This window comes from Microtus pennsylvanicus, chromosome 4 (genome assembly GCF_037038515.1).
Source record: "Microtus pennsylvanicus isolate mMicPen1 chromosome 4, mMicPen1.hap1, whole genome shotgun sequence".
NCBI lineage: Eukaryota > Metazoa > Chordata > Mammalia > Rodentia > Cricetidae > Microtus > Microtus pennsylvanicus.
Genome location: NC_134582.1, coordinates 107,357,734 through 107,367,146, shown reverse-complemented (window position 1 = coordinate 107,367,146; position 9,413 = coordinate 107,357,734). Strand labels below are relative to the sequence as shown.

At 44.6% G+C, this 9,413-nt stretch overlaps 4 non-coding genes across 4 annotated transcripts; 2 read left to right on the top strand and 2 right to left on the bottom strand.

Annotated features, from left to right (window-relative positions):
- Positions 1-4,659: 4,659 nt before the first annotated feature.
- Positions 4,660-4,731, bottom strand: Trnae-cuc (transfer RNA glutamic acid (anticodon CUC)). Its single transcript has one exon. It is a non-coding gene; the product is annotated as a tRNA-Glu (tRNA).
- A 466-nt stretch (positions 4,732-5,197) lies between these two features.
- Trnaf-gaa (transfer RNA phenylalanine (anticodon GAA)) lies at positions 5,198-5,270 on the top strand. The gene has a single exon. It is a non-coding gene; the product is annotated as a tRNA-Phe (tRNA).
- Positions 5,271-8,581: 3,311 nt separating this feature from the next.
- On the top strand, positions 8,582-8,654 carry Trnam-cau (transfer RNA methionine (anticodon CAU)). The gene has a single exon. It is a non-coding gene; the product is annotated as a tRNA-Met (tRNA).
- Positions 8,655-9,050: 396 nt separating this feature from the next.
- Trnak-uuu (transfer RNA lysine (anticodon UUU)) lies at positions 9,051-9,123 on the bottom strand. Its single transcript has one exon. It is a non-coding gene; the product is annotated as a tRNA-Lys (tRNA).
- Positions 9,124-9,413: the final 290 nt, after the last annotated feature.

Genomic DNA, 9,413 nt, shown 5'->3' with positions numbered 1-9,413 from the left:
TTATATGTAATTTTGCTATGTTAAAGTTAAAGCCTTTTTTTTTTAAACCGAAAAAGGGGAAATGATGGAGGAAGGTCATTGGTTAAATAAAAAGAAACTGCTTGGCCCTCATTGGTTAGAAGATAGGTGGGAGGAGTAAACAGAACAGAACGCTGGGAGGAAGAGGAAGTGAGCTCAGACTCCACAGCTCTCCTCTCGGGAGCAGATGCCTCAGAGAGACACCATGCTCCCCACTCCGGGGAAGATGCACGCGATGAAGCTCCGACCCAGGAGCTTCATACCAAATCAGAATAGAAGAAATGAACAGGGTCTCATCCTCTGTGAAAACAAAATAAGAAACTCCTTTCCAAAGCATCATGTCCTTAGATCCAAATTTCAAAGTCAAGGCATCAAAATATCTATGTTGGATTAGTTCAGCAGCATTTATAAATAAACATCTTTCAGCAGCTGTTGCTCTTTCCTCAGCATTCAAATAATTCAAAGAGAGCATAATATCATACAGTATCAAATTCTCTGTGTATTTTCCATCTTTGTGCACTTTATTTTAACCTCTATTTTGTTTATTTTTACTTCTATTTTATATTCTTTGTATATCTTTGACCTGGAATCACTCTGTGGACCAGGCTGTCCTCGAACTCTCAGAGATCCACCTGTCTCTGCCTCCCAGGCATTGGGATTAAAGATGTACGCTACTACACCTTGAACTCACAGAAATCTATTTGTCTCTGCCTTCTAGGCACTGGGATTAAAGGCGTGTGCTACCACACCTTGAAGTCACAGAGGTTAATCTCCCTCTGCCTCCCAAGTGTTGGGATTAAAGGTGTGTACTACCACACCCAACAACTCTCTTTCATTTTTTTACTTTTAAGAACTTTTAACTTTTAGCTTGCATATATTTTTAACACACTATAAACCATTTAGAAATGTTCTTTGTCTTTGAATCTCTCTTTTTCTGACCACATGTGTCTTTAATTTACCAAGCAATCTCAGTAGGACTAAAGGCGTGGCTTGACGGCTGGATCCAGCCCATTCCTTAGCTTTCCAGCCTCATGGCTGAGGTACTGGTTGTAGCCATGTTTACTGCCACAACTCTATGGCATTTCAAGGTCCCTGCCAGCAAGCGAGCTTCAGCAGCCTGTGCTTGCAAAACGCACGAACCGCCTGCGTAAAAAAGTCAGTTTGCCCTGGCAGAACAGCCCAGAAAGCCAGCATTTTCAAATGGCGCAGCTTTTTTCCTGCTACGGCTGAAAACCTGAAAAGCATGCGTTCAGCTTTTTGTCAACACCATTTAAGTGTTTCGTGGCAGGACCTCTTAATGAGCTGCAGGGTTTTGCAGCTAAAGCTGAGTCAGGAAGCTTCTCTTAGATGAGAGCGCTTGCTTGCCTCTAGCAAGCAGAGTGCCACAAATGCTTTAAAGCCAGAGTTCACGCTGGCAGCACAGCCCCAAGAAGCTGCGCTTTAAAATGACACAGCGTTTTTTCTGCTGCTGTTGCCGAATCAGGAAATCTCTCTACAGCACGCCACCAACAAACAGCAAAAATCTGTGTTAAACTCTCTCTCCCTTATTTTTAAGCCTTCTCAGGTTTTTTAAGTGGGTTTAGTCCATCATGTTGGGCGCCATTTGTAGTAATAAGAGCGGCGGGGCTGCGTTCCCAGCACCCCGGCCGCCTGCTCGGCTAGCTTATGCCCCGAAATAATTACACGGACACTGTATTCTTTTTTTTTTTAATATTTATTTATTTATTATGTATACAATGTTCTGTCTGTATGCCTGCAGGCCAGAAGAGGGTGCCAGACCTCATTACAGATGGTTGTGAGCCACCATGTGGTTGCTGGGAATTGAACTCACGACCTTTGGAAGAGCAGGCAATGCTCTTAACCACTGAGCCATCTCTCCAGCCCCCCACTGTATTCTTTTAATCACTGCTTGGCCCATTTCTATCTAACCTCTTCTAGGTTAACTCTCGCACCTGGACTAGCCCATTTCTAATATTCTATGTAGCACAGCTAGGTGCGCTTACCGGGAAGATTCTAGCCTAAGTCTATCCTGGGTCGGAGCTTCATCGCGTGCATCTTCCCGGAGCAGGGAGCATGGCGTCTCTCTGAGGCATCTGCTCCCGAGAGAAGAGCTGTGGAGTCTGAGCTCACTTCCTCTTCCTCCCAGCGTTCTGTTCTGTTTACTCCTCCCACCTATCTTCTAACCAATGAGGGCCAAGCAGTTTCTTTTTATTTAACCAATGACCTTCCTCCATCAGAGACAGAGAGACAGAGAGACAGAGAGACAGACAGAGACAGAGACAGGAAGAGAAAGGATTCCTCCTGCGGAAGAGAGAGTGAGAGGGATTGTGGGAGCCAGCGGGGTCAAGGACACCACAGGATAACCCACAGTGTCAACAAGGCTGGGCTCATAGGGGCTCACAGAGACTGAGCTGACAACCAGGGAACCAGCATGGGACTGACCTAGGCCCTCTGCCTTACATCTGTGTAGCTTGGTCTTCTTGTGGGACTCCTTAATGGTGGGATCCCGGGCTGTCTCTGATTCTGTTGCCTGCTCTTGGGACCCTTTCCTCCTTCCAGGTTGCCCCATCCAGCTTAATTGGAGAGGAGATGCCTAGTTTTGCTGCACCTTGGTATACTGTGACTGATTGATATCCATGAAAGGCCTGCCGTTTTCTAAAGAGAGAAGGAGGAGTGCAAAGGGCGGGGAGATGGGAGGGACTGGGGAGAGAGGAGGGAGGGGAAACTTTGGTAGGGATGTAAAAACAGAAAAATAAGTGAAAGAAAAGGAGGAAGGGAGGGAGGGAGAAAGGGAGGAAAGGAGAGAGATAATCCTAAAAAAACCAAACCAACACGGTTCCCCACTCCTTTTGCCCGTCCGTTAATCCAAAGCCTTGTATTTTCACCTGTTGTGTAACTGACTCTGAGTTCTCTACCTGACTGTCAATCTCTTTTCTTCCTATCAAGGGTGATCTCGCCACAATTAGTGCCCTGTATGATTGATTCTAAGGGCAAGGTTGCAAGGCTTGAAAGTAAACCTTGAGGGACCGAGCTGGAATAGGGGCGCCCCCTTCTGGTGTTATTTGTTTCAGTGCTGTCTCAACTGCTTCTTGTCTGTAAAAACATCCATTCAGGAACTGATTTTCTCTCTAGTGTTTGCATTTTGTTTATTTATTTTTGGCAAAGTAGACTACAAGTAGAAAAATGAAGAAAGAATTTCAGAGAATAAGATCATATAAGCAACTGAACAACAAGGACTAATGATAGTGAACTAATGCCTGGAAGAAGCCACGCCACTGCCTGGACTGCCTTGCACCTGGTCCTAACCCAGTCAGGAGCCCGTAAGTGTGTCAAGTTGAACGGCAATAGCAAATATTTATTATGCAGTTACAAGTATGTTGCTGGACTTTTTAATTAAGTTCTGGCCCCTCGAGTCCCGACAACAAACGAGAATCAACCGCCGTGTCTCACATGCCAGAGAGGATTTGTGAAGAGCACAAATTGTGTTACAAATGTCACCAAAAAAAAAAAAAAAAGAAAGAAAGAAAAAAAGTGGCATTTAATCAAGGAGGCCACACTGGAAAACAGATAACTGAGTTGGATGATTCCACGTTCATAATCAAAGGGCAAACGGGAACTTTGTGAATGATGTGCTATATGAAAGAAGGTTTGGGGGTATGCATAGTTCTCAGAACAGCTCAGACCATGCTCTCACTGTTCTCTCTGTTCTCCTTCTGCAAGGGAAGTTGTAGACAGTATCACTGAGGGGAGCAAGCTGATACCCATGAATCTCTCCTTTAGGGGGTTGATGTCCTTCACGGGGCAACTTCTCCGTCAGGTTCTCTGGTGCTTGCGGTTAATTCAGGTCCCCCGCCTTATGATGTTTTAGAAGCCTAGTTAAAACGACGCACTGAGAATTTAATGTGCCCTCTCTTTACACAAGCTAATTTAAAACATTGTGTGCAGTTCTCTTGTTCCAGTAGAACCGAAAAATTTTAAGCCCCTCCCCTTTTCACCCCGAAACTTCCCAGCCCATGGGAAGCACCGAGAACTCCCAATTAACTGCTTCACAAGCATCTTTAAAAGGGCTGTGCGAACCCCAGCCAGCTCTCGCTGAATCACCCTACAGCATGAGTTGTTGAATGCTAAAGCCCAGAGAGAGGTGGGGAGAGGAAGGGAAAGGGCCAGACAAGAAGGAGCAGTTGCTGCTATTCCAGAGGATTGAGTTCCAGGCTCAACTCCCAACAAGGCAGCTCGCGACTGCCCCTAACTCCAGCCTGTGCAGGCACGTGGTATACTCAGGCACGAACACGGCAAATAAACTTAATAGGATTTCTTTGTTTATATTTTAATACGTAAGTGAGTGTTTCGCCTTTGCGTACGGCGCTGTGCCACGTGGATGTCTGATGTCCAAGAAGCAGAGCTTCGGATGCCTTAGGAAATGGGGTAATCGGCAATTGCGGGCTGACCCGTCGGTGCTGACAACCGAAACTACGTCCTCTAGCAAGAGCGCTTGGTTCATCTCATAATATCAAGAGATAAAATAATTATCAGTAAATTTTTTAAATGGTGACATCATTTGAAAATGTGCAGTTCTAATACCCAAAGTAAATTGGACACAAAGCAGAAAACTCCTATATGAAAAAAAAGTCAAAAGACCCTTTCCCTGACCGGGAATCGAACCCGGGCCGCGGCGGTGAGAGCGCCGAATCCTAACCACTAGACCACCAGGGAAGTTGAAGAGAGGCCTCTTTGTAGGATATGTGAACTGAATCAGTTACTGTGTTACAGCTGACCGAACTAATTACAAATCCCAGTCAACCAAATTAAAAAGGCTCGAAAGTGTATGGTCGGTACTCCTGCCTAAATGTGTGAATTGACCCAAAATATCCTGTAGCATTTAACAAAGTCATATTTCTATTTTGAGATAATGTCTCAGCCCTGAACTGAAGGCTAGTAAAAAGATCCTCCTGCCTCTGCCTCCCCAAAGCTAGGTTTAAGGACGTGCACCACCACTCCCCGCGCTGAGGCAAGTTTAAAAGAGTAATCTAAACCGTTTTTTTGCTTTTCTCTTTATAATACTGAAAGATGTTCAAATATCAAAATTCTTAATCTTAGGTTCTCTTGTCAATTCTTTGGCGTAACGAGGCCCTAAGTGACAAAGTTATTAGAACTTAGAATGCCGTATGTGCAGGGCGTGGCCGAAATAGCTCAGTTGGGAGAGCGTTAGACTGAAGATCTAAAGGTCCCTGGTTCGATCCCGGGTTTCGGCAACACAAGATTACTGTTTTGTTTTAATGAAACATGCTTTTGTATGTACTGTACTATCTTCCCTTTTGTTTTGAGCTGTCGTACTTCTGTTTCTCCGACGTATCTGTTTTTTTCTCCAAACCTATCTCTCTCTTCTTTATACCCATGACGTTAACCTAAAAGCTGTAAGCCAAAGCCAAGGAAAACAGAAAGCCTTACTGTCCTAACTAACCTTGTGCAACAGCGTAGGATGCGCGGACATCAAGGGAGTAAGTAATGTAATATTGGCATGGTGTCACTTGCCTTTAATCTCAGCACCCAAGAGGCAGAGGCAGGCAGATCTTATGAGTTGGAGACTAGCCTGGTCTATACAGTGAGTTTTAGGCCAGCCAAGGATACGTAAGGAAGCCAGGTTTCAACAACTCCCCTCCCCGCAAAAAAAAAAAAAAAAAAAAAAAGTCTAAGGAAGATTTTCTTCACTTCTGTAATAAGTTTAGAGTCTGGATGGAATTGTGGAAATTTCTATTTGTACAATATGAGTGAGTATTGACCAAGTATCAAAAACCCTTTGTCACATTTCCTGGACGGGATGGTACTTTTGTCAATCACTGAGTTCAAATAGCGGAAACAAGCAGCTTACGAAAGAAGAGCTTCCAGTGTGGGGGTGCCATCCATTGTGCAGGAAGACACAGACGCGGGGTCTCACGGAGTCCCCAGCAAGCAGAAAAATGATGAACCTGGGTTTTCCCTTCTCGCTCAGTCCAGCTGTCGTCGTTCAGGGCAGGTGTTTCTTCATCGGCTAACTATCTGCGGAAGGACAGACATGCTGGAGGTGCGCCATTTCTGAGCATGCTAAACCCGTCAAGCTGACAGGAATGAACTGGCACATGAGGCTTCATTAAGTGTCCATACTAGTCAAGATGATTTTCAAGGCCATACTCCAAACTTAAGATCTAGGGAAAGCATTTCGGTGGCTTTGATTTGATACATGACCTGATAGAGAGCAGGGTCAGAATAGCTTCTTCAATGGGGCTCGCACAGGGCATTAAGATTTCCTGCGGTTTTCTCCCCCCAAACTGTTCTAATTTCTTAATCTAGATAGTAACCCAAGGAGCTATGTGGGGGTTGTTTTGTTGCTTTGTTGTTTTTTTTTTCTTGTCAACTTGACACAGGCTAGAGTTTCCTGGGAAGAAAACATGGACTGGGAAATGGTTTCCATCAGCTTGCCTATAGACAGGTCTGTAGGACATTGCCTTGATTAATGAGTGCCCTATAGACAGGTCTGTAGGACATTGCCTTGATTAATGAGTGCCGTAGAGGGCCCAGTGCATTTCAGGTGGCACCACCCCTCGTAGGTGGTCCTGGTGTGTAGAAGCTGCTGAACAAGTCACGGGGAAGCAAGCCAGTAAGCAGCACTCCTCCACGGCCTCTGTTTCAGTTCCTGCCCCCAGCTGTCTGCCTAGAGTTCCTGCCCTGACTTCCCTGGATAATGGACTGCAGCTGTCAGGTGAAATGAACCCTTTCTTACTCAAGTTGTTTTTGCGGTGTTTTTCACAATAACCGAAAGCTAACTAAGGGAAGTCACAAAACAGCATCTGCTTTCAACTACTAATGCCCAATGATGTTTTAAACTCAGCATTGGTACTGTTTGGAAATTCTTTACTGTCTAACTTTTACTATCCGATTCATTGCAGCCTGGTGAGTTTAGTCTTGTTGTGATGGCTCTTCATGGCTATCAACTTGACTAAATCTGGAATTAACTAAAACCCAAGCATCTGGATACGCCTGTGACAGATTCTTGTCTTGATAGGGTGGAAAGACTCACTCGGCCTTTGAGGAGAAAGGATCCACCTTTAATCAAGGCTAGACCTTCTGTGGCAGTTTATATAAAAGGCTTAGAAGAAGGAAGCTTGCTCTCTCTTGGGCTGCTCACTCTCCCCAGCAAATTCCTTCCTTCCCTGCCATTCGAGCCTTCTTCTTAGGATTCCAGCTTATAGTAAAGACCAACTCAGATATCCAACCGTGTGGACTGAACAACTTACTGGATTCCTGGGCTTTCCAGTGGTCGACAGCCGTTGTTGAACTGGACCACAGCCTGCAAGCCACACTAATAAAGACTTCCTTCAATCGGTTCTGTTCCTCTAGCGGACCCTGACTAATACACTCCCTATGCATGGCTACATCTAAATTCTTCTTTCCATGCTCCGCGGTTTGCTCTGCTTTGATCATCGATCTATTCCGCAATCCAGTTGTGTGTCCTGACTAATACACTCCCTATGCATGGCTACATCTAACTTCTTCTTTCCATGCTCCGCAGTTTGCTCTGTTTTGATCATCGATCTATTCCGCAATCCAGTTGTGTGTCCTTCCATTTTTTTTTTAAATTGGACATCACTTAGAGTTATCCGCTGACGTCTAGGTGGTGTTGGCATTTGCCTGATAATCTTTCTCATTTTCATTATCCGAACTCTTGGAAAATATGGTCATGATATTCACCGTGTTCAAAAATAAACCATCATAAACCTTGATGCGAAGTAGCACTGTCTCAGCAGTTAATCTACTTTTACACGGGTGAAGACAGACCACTCAGGTACACACACTACCATACACTGAAGCCCCATGGCTGGGTCACTTGCAACACTGGGGTCTTACTAACAAAGCCAGGGACTAACTCAGCAGCAGCTGGCAGAGACAGCTGGCAAACCAGTTTGTTTTCTGGCGCGCGGCGGGTCGGGGTGTAGGTGGGGGTCGTAATTTAAAAGGTTTCTGTATTTTCTATCACTTCCACACTTAACGCGAAAAACCAAACACTCAATGGTTTTATAAATCCCAGGCAGACGCTAAGAACGGGAAATTCCAGTGTGGAACCAGAGGCACTCCCGGGCGAGTCTAGGTAAATCGGGTTTTCACCTCTTCCTGTTCTCACACTATCAGATTCCCGAGATTTGTGTAAAGAACAATTTATCCTTTAGGCTTTGAGATCTCTTACGTCCCTTTTGGACTCCTGGGGATCGAGGGGTAGTAAGGAGACAGCAGAAAAGTCGATGGGACTTGGGAAGACGACCTTGCAAATCTGACTTACAACGAAGGAAGTGAGATAGTGAGATGAAATGCTTTTATTAAGATTACAAACTCTTGTGTATGTCCGAGGAAGAGCAGAACAGGGAGACTATTTTTTATCTTTTCAGTTTGGGGAGGATGTTGAATCTTCCAGGTATTTCCAGGAATGAGAAAACAAACAAACAAACAAACTCATTTAAGAACACTGGCTGGGCTAACTTAGGCAAAGAATAATTTGTTACTAAAATAATATATCAGAGATCAATTGCCACGTGCCTCCTTAGCGCAGTAGGCAGCGCGTCAGTCTCATAATCTGAAGGTCCTGAGTTCGAACCTCAGAGGGGGCACTATCTTTTCTCTTAATTAAAAAAAAAATTGTATTATGTGGTTTAAAAACTCAAAACTGTCTAATTCCTGTGCAAGTAGCTTCTTTTTCCAGTTGACAGGAGCGATTTTCCCAAGGCCCTTCTTCATACTGCATTCTACCCTAAAATTTATTTAAAAGAAGGAATGCATGCCTGGAAGTCCTTCGAACACATACGAAGATTCCTTACCACCACGCCCTGGATACATGATGTAACCTAGGTTTTCAGTCTCGTTAAATAGAGCTCTGCAAAATTGCCAGGCCTTCTAAAACATCGGTTTGGTTATTGATAAACACAACCTTACTACAACCCAGTCTGTAACCCCAGAAATTTAGATGCTACTACTAAGGTATCTAAATGGAAGGAAAAAAGAACTAGCGCCCGAACAGGGACTTGAACCCTGGACCCTCAGATTAAAAGTCTGATGCTCTACCGACTGAGCTATCCGGGCTCTTGCTTCTCAGTCTTTCTAGAGTGAATAAAGATACATGGTGTTACTATCTGTTTTACCCTTTTTTAAAATTATTTTTAATATTTTATTTGCTCAGCTGACTTAAAAATCTATTATCCGTCATTCACCCCTAAAATGAAAACTCTCGCAGAGCATTTCCTGGATGCTCACTGTTAAACCTTCACCCCTTTGAGCTCAGGAAAGGGGAAGGAGAGCAGGTGTGCTACTCCAGCCGCTGGTAACTGCTATAATGAGATGTCCTGGGACCCCAAGAAGAGAACGGAGGTTGG